Below are 7,500 nucleotides of genomic sequence, written 5' to 3'. Positions count from 1 at the left end.
CCGCCGGCCGATCGGCACCGGGCGGGGCTCTACGGAAAGAGGGGACCCTCCCGCGTCGAGTGCCGGCGCACCGACCCCGCAGGCTGACCGGGAAGGTGAAGACTCACCCCGCTGAATGCCCGGCCCCGGCTACCCTCCGGCTCCGGGGCCATAACTTCGGGGAGGGAGGTCCGATCCCCGCGCGGTCGACGGCAGGCGGTAGGGCTCGGAGGGGCGCGGCCTGGTCCGCGAGTGCCCCGGCGCCGCCCCTCTGCCCGTCCGAGGGACAGTAGGAAATGGCCATACCGCTTTCCGGCCGATTGCCGCCGGACGTCCGGCCGCATTCGCTCGGTCTGCGCGGCCGGCGGTAGCCGGGGGCGAGGGGCATCGGGCGGTGGCGGAACCAGGCCGGCCCGACCGCTGGGGGCCGCCCGGGCGACGTTTGAATCTGTCGGGTCGGACCGCCGAATCCCGCGGGATTTCGGGATCGAATCTGCGGGTGGAATCGGCACCTCGTCCCGCTGTCCGGTTCCCCCCCCGTCGACTGCAACGGGTTTCCGAGGCCCGTCGGTCAGGCGCGGTTCGCTCCGCAATCCGCCGGCCGATCGGCACCGGGCGGGGCTCTACGGAAAGAGGGGACCCTCCGGCGTCGAGTGCCGGCGCACCGACCCCGCAGGCTGACCGGGAAGGTTAAGACTCACCCCGCTGAATGCCCGGCCCCGGGCACCCTCCGGCGCCGGGGCCATAACTTCGGGGAGGGAGGTCCGAGCTCCGCGCGGTCGACGGCAGGTGAAAGGGGCCGGTGCGCCGCGGAAGGCGACAGCAGTCCCGTCAGGCTGCACCTCTGCTCGGGCGAACGGCGTCAGGAAAAGGGGAGAGCACTTCCCCACCGATAGCTCCGGAACGCCCGGACCCATTGGCCCGCGGCACCGGTGGCTGCTAGAGGGCCTCCGGCGCCGTCAGCCGGGGTACGTCCCAGGCCGGCCGGACGGCGGGCAGCCGGAGGCAACGGCCTGGAACGGAGCCAGACTTGAGTCGTTCCGTGTGCCGTGGGCAAAAAGGCAGGGCTGCGGGTCAGCGCAGTTTGGCAAACCTAGCCGCAAGTGCGGGAAGGGCGGAGGAGCACACGGACGCCGCCTTCCCAAACTGAGCCCAAAGTGCCCAGGCATGCCCCCTTGATCTCGCCTAATCAGTGAGCCCAAAATAATTTCAGAGTGTGGAAACCTGATCCAAAAAGGTCGAAAAGAACGGCCAGAGATCAAGTCCGAAAGGGGAAATCAGTAACAAGCAAGCAGAGTAATCATTAACCAAAAAGCGCAAAATTATGTTAAAAGTGTGAAATCATTAACCAAAAACTCGAAAATAATGTCCAGAGACCAAGTCCGAAAGTACAAATAATTAACCAGTAAGCAGAGTCATCATTAACCAAAAATCGCAAAAGTAAGTAAAAAGTGTGAAATCATTAACCAAAAATCGCAAAAGTAAGTAAAAAGTGTGAAATCATTAACCAAAAACTCGAAAATAATGTCCAGAGACTAAGTCCGAAAGGGCAAATGGTTAACCAGTAAGCAGAGTAATCATTAACCAAAAATCGCAAAAGTAAGTAAAAAGTGTGAAATCATTAACCAAAAATCGCAAAAGTAAGTAAAAAGTGTGAAATCATTAACCAAAAACTCGAAAATAATGTCCAGAGACCAAGTCCGAAAGGGCAAATGGTTAACCAGTAAGCAGAGTAATCATTAACCAAAAAGGGCAAAAGTAAGTAAAAAGTATGAAATCATTAACCAAAAAGCACAAAATTAAGTTAAAAGTGTGAAATCATTAACCAAAAAGTCGAAAATAATCTCCAGAGACTAAGTGCGAAAGGGCAAATGGTTAACCAGTAAGCAGAGTAATCATTAACCAAAAATCGCAAAAGTAAGTAAAAAGTGTGAAATCATTAACCAAAAACTCGAAAATAATGTCCAGAGACCAAGTCCGAAAGGGCAAATGGTTAACCAGTAAGCAGAGTAATCATTAACCAAAAAGGGCAAAAGTAAGTAAAAAGTATGAAATCATTAACCAAAAAGCACAAAATTAAGTTAAAAGTGTGAAATCATTAACCAAAAAGTCGAAAATAATCTCCAGAGACTAAGTGCGAAAGGGCAAATGGTTAACCAGTAAGCAGAGTCATCATTAACCAAAAATCGCAAAAGTAAGTAAAAAGTGTGAAATCATTAACCAAAAACCCGAAAATAATGTCCAGAGACTAAGTCCAAAAGGGCAAATGGTTAACCAGTAAGCAGAGTAATCATTAACCAAAAATCGCAAAAGTAAGTAAAAAGTGTGAAATCATTAACCAAAAACTCGAAAATAATCTCCAGAGACTAAGTGCGAAAGGGCAAATGGTTAACCAGTAAGCAGAGTAATCATTAACCAAAAATCGCAAAAGTAAGTAAAAAGTGTGAAATCATTAACCAAAAACCCGAAAATAATGTCCAGAGACTAAGTCCGAAAGGGCAAATGGTTAACCAGTAAGCAGAGTAATCATTAACCAAAAATCGCAAAAGTAAGTAAAAAGTGTGAAATCATTAACCAAAAACTCGAAAATAATCTCCAGAGACTAAGTCCGAAAGGGCAAATGGTTAACCAGTAAGCAGAGTAATCATTAACCAAAAGGCGCAAAAGTAAGTAAAAAGTATGAAATCAGTAACCAAAAAGCGCAAAAATATGTTAAAAGTGTGAAATCATTAACCAAAAACTCGAAAATAATGTGCAGAGACTAAGTCCGAAAGGGCAAATAATTAACCAGTAAGCAGAGTAATCATTAACCAAAAATCGCAAAAATATGTTAAAAGTGTGAAATCATTAACCAAAAACTCGAAAATAATGTCCAGAGACTAAGTCCGAAAGGGCAAATGGTTAACCAGTAAGCAGAGTAATCATTAACCAAAAATCGCAAAAGTAAGTAAAAAGTGTGAAATCATTAACCAAAAACCCGAAAATAATGTCCAGAGACTAAGTCCGAAAGGGCAAATGGTTAACCAGTAAGCAGAGTAATCATTAACCAAAAATCGCAAAAGTAAGTAAAAAGTGTGAAATCATTAACCAAAAACTCGAAAATAATGTCCAGAGACTAAGTCCGAAAGGGCAAATGGTTAACCAGTAAGCAGAGTAATCAATAACCAAAAGGCGCAAAAGTAAGTAAAAAGTATGAAATCAGTAACCAAAAAGCGCAAAAATATGTTAAAAGTGTGAAATCATTAACCAAAAACTCGAAAATAATGTGCAGAGACTAAGTCCGAAAGGGCAAATAATTAACCAGTAAGCAGAGTAATCATTAACCAAAAATCGCAAAAATATGTTAAAAGTGTGAAATCATTAACCAAAAACTCGAAAATAATGTCCAGAGACTAAGTCCGAAAGGGCAAATGGTTAACCAGTAAGCAGAGTAATCATTAACCAAAAATCGCAAAAGTAAGTAAAAAGTGTGAAATCATTAACCAAAAACTCGAAAATAATCTCCAGAGACTAAGTCCGAAAGGGCAAATGGTTAACCAGTAAGCAGAGTAATCATTAACCAAAAATCGCAAAAGTAAGTAAAAAGTATGAAATCAGTAACCAAAAAGCGCAAAAATATGTTAAAAGTGTGAAATCATTAACCAAAAACTCGAAAATAATGTGCAGAGACTAAGTCCGAAAGGGCAAATAATTAACCAGTAAGCAGAGTAATCATTAACCAAAAATCGCAAAAATATGTTAAAAGTGTGAAATCATTAACCAAAAAGTCGAAAATAATGCCCAGAGACTAAGTCCGAAAGGGCAAATGGTTAACCAGTAAGCAGAGTAATCATTAACCAAAAATCGCAAAAGTAAGTAAAAAGTATGAAATCAGTAACCAAAAAGCGCAAAAATATGTTAAAAGTGTGAAATCATTAACCAAAAACTCGAAAATAATGTGCAGAGACTAAGTCCGAAAGGGCAAATAATTAACCAGTAAGCAGAGTAATCATTAACCAAAAATCGCAAAAATATGTTAAAAGTGTGAAATCATTAACCAAAAACTCGAAAATAATGTCCAGAGACTAAGTCCGAAAGGGCAAATGGTTAACCAGTAAGCAGAGTAATCATTAACCAAAAATCGCAAAAGTAAGTAAAAAGTGTGAAATCATTAACCAAAAACTCGAAAATAATCTCCAGAGACTAAGTCCGAAAGGGCAAATGGTTAACCAGTAAGCAGAGTAATCATTAACCAAAAATCGCAAAAGTAAGTAAAAAGTGTGAAATCATTAACCAAAAACCCGAAAATAATGTCCAGAGACTAAGTCCGAAAGGGCAAATGGTTAACCAGTAAGCAGAGTAATCATTAACCAAAAATCGCAAAAGTAAGTAAAAAGTGTGAAATCATTAACCAAAAACTCGAAAATAATGTCCAGAGACTAAGTCCGAAAGGGCAAATGGTTAACCAGTAAGCAGAGTAATCATTAACCAAAAGGCGCAAAAGTAAGTAAAAAGTATGAAATCAGTAACCAAAAAGCGCAAAAATATGTTAAAAGTGTGAAATCATTAACCAAAAACTCGAAAATAATGTGCAGAGACTAAGTCCGAAAGGGCAAATAATTAACCAGTAAGCAGAGTAATCATTAACCAAAAATCGCAAAAATATGTTAAAAGTGTGAAATCATTAACCAAAAACTCGAAAATAATGTCCAGAGACTAAGTCCGAAAGGGCAAATGGTTAACCAGTAAGCAGAGTAATCATTAACCAAAAATCGCAAAAGTAAGTAAAAAGTGTGAAATCATTAACCAAAAACTCGAAAATAATCTCCAGAGACTAAGTCCGAAAGGGCAAATGGTTAACCAGTAAGCAGAGTAATCATTAACCAAAAATCGCAAAAGTAAGTAAAAAGTGTGAAATCATTAACCAAAAACCCGAAAATAATGTCCAGAGACTAAGTCCGAAAGGGCAAATGGTTAACCAGTAAGCAGAGTAATCATTAACCAAAAATCGCAAAAGTAAGTAAAAAGTGTGAAATCATTAACCAAAAACTCGAAAATAATGTCCAGAGACTAAGTCCGAAAGGGCAAATGGTTAACCAGTAAGCAGAGTAATCATTAACCAAAAGGCGCAAAAGTAAGTAAAAAGTATGAAATCAGTAACCAAAAAGCGCAAAAATATGTTAAAAGTGTGAAATCATTAACCAAAAACTCGAAAATAATGTGCAGAGACTAAGTCCGAAAGGGCAAATAATTAACCAGTAAGCAGAGTAATCATTAACCAAAAATCGCAAAAATATGTTAAAAGTGTGAAATCATTAACCAAAAACTCGAAAATAATGTCCAGAGACTAAGTCCGAAAGGGCAAATGGTTAACCAGTAAGCAGAGTAATCATTAACCAAAAATCGCAAAAGTAAGTAAAAAGTGTGAAATCATTAACCAAAAACTCGAAAATAATCTCCAGAGACTAAGTCCGAAAGGGCAAATGGTTAACCAGTAAGCAGAGTAATCATTAACCAAAAATCGCAAAAGTAAGTAAAAAGTATGAAATCAGTAACCAAAAAGCGCAAAAATATGTTAAAAGTGTGAAATCATTAACCAAAAACTCGAAAATAATGTGCAGAGACTAAGTCCGAAAGGGCAAATAATTAACCAGTAAGCAGAGTAATCATTAACCAAAAATCGCAAAAATATGTTAAAAGTGTGAAATCATTAACCAAAAACTCGAAAATAATGTCCAGAGACTAAGTCCGAAAGGGCAAATGGTTAACCAGTAAGCAGAGTAATCATTAACCAAAAATCGCAAAAGTAAGTAAAAAGTGTGAAATCATTAACCAAAAACTCGAAAATAATCTCCAGAGACTAAGTCCGAAAGGGCAAATGGTTAACCAGTAAGCAGAGTAATCATTAACCAAAAATCGCAAAAGTAAGTAAAAAGTGTGAAATCATTAACCAAAAACCCGAAAATAATGTCCAGAGACTAAGTCCGAAAGGGCAAATGGTTAACCAGTAAGCAGAGTAATCATTAACCAAAAATCGCAAAAGTAAGTAAAAAGTGTGAAATCATTAACCAAAAACTCGAAAATAATGTCCAGAGACTAAGTCCGAAAGGGCAAATGGTTAACCAGTAAGCAGAGTAATCATTAACCAAAAGGCGCAAAAGTAAGTAAAAAGTATGAAATCAGTAACCAAAAAGCGCAAAAATATGTTAAAAGTGTGAAATCATTAACAAAAACTCGAAAATAATGTGCAGAGACTAAGTCCGAAAGGGCAAATAATTAACCAGTAAGCAGAGTAATCATTAACCAAAAAGCGCAAAAATATGTTAAAAGTGTGAAATCATTAACCAAAAACTCGAAAATAATGTCCAGAGACTAAGTCCGAAAGGGCAAATAATTAACCAGTAAGCAGAGTAATCATTAACCAAAAAGCGCAAAAGTAAGTAAAAAGTGTGAAATCATTAACCAAAAAGTCGAAAATAATGCCCAGAGACTAAGTCCGAAAGGGCAAATGGTTAACCAGAAAATCAGTCGAATAATGTCCAGAGACTAAGTCCGAAAGGGCAAATGGTTAACCAGTGGAAGGGCGATCAAGCGGAAAAATTTGCCCCGGTTACCCGGGATGGAGTTCCAGAGGTCCGGCCAGAGTTGTCAAATTCGTCCCGCTGATCGGACGCTTGTCATTCGGGTGGCTGGGGGTTGGCGGGGTATCTGCACAGTAGTAGGAGGTGGCAAGTCGGGACTTGGACGTTTATTCCAAGAGTCCACCCGAGCCTCCAGGTCTGCAGAGACCGACCCTAGCTGCCGCCCAACCGACTTTTAAGCCTTTTTCGGATGGGGATTTTTTCCCATTTTCGTCCATTTTTCGGGTTTTCTGTCGGGCTTAATAGGCGGCAGCCTGACCCCCCGGCCGAGGCGGGGGGCGCACTCTCCCTTGCGTAAGGGTCCGGATTTGCCCCGGAAAGTGCCCCCGACGGCCTCCCGACCCGGGTGCCTGCAGGGCGGGGGGAAAGGGTAGTCCCAGCCGCAGGAAATCATTAACCAAAAGACTTAGCCGTCGGGGCAGAGGCTAAGACCCGGGCTGGTGAAATCATTAACCAAAAGGAATGCACCCTTTTCCGAAAGTGCAGGCCGAAATAAGGCGAGCCTTGGGCCGGGAAGGCCAAAACCCCCAACTCATGGAAGTGTATGGGGTCGGACTCGGCGACTTTCCCGGGCCCCGAGTTGACCTTTCCCCACGGGGGCGGTCAAGTTGCTCCCGCCAAGAGGGCACGTTGCATTTGCTGCCGCTCTAGTCCCCGGGCTAGTTAATCAGTTGCCGTCGGAAGTCCCGATGCCGAAATGAAAAATGGCCGTTGCGGCGATTTGGCGCCTCATTTTCGGAAGGACTACCGGCAGGCAACCCGCCGAATTGACACTTGCGATTCGGGTGGCTGGGGGTTGGCGGGGTACCCGGAGATTTTCGGGAACTCGATTTTCAGAACTTTTGCTGGCAGCGGTTGCACTTGCAAAGTGGCCGAAGAAGTGCTCCCTCAAGGAAGGACC

This window comes from Heterodontus francisci, unplaced genomic scaffold (assembly GCF_036365525.1).
Source record: "Heterodontus francisci isolate sHetFra1 unplaced genomic scaffold, sHetFra1.hap1 HAP1_SCAFFOLD_774, whole genome shotgun sequence".
Taxonomy (NCBI): Eukaryota; Metazoa; Chordata; class Chondrichthyes; order Heterodontiformes; family Heterodontidae; genus Heterodontus; species Heterodontus francisci.
The sequence above is the reverse complement of the archived record's forward strand: the minus strand, read 5'-3'. Positions refer to the sequence as shown.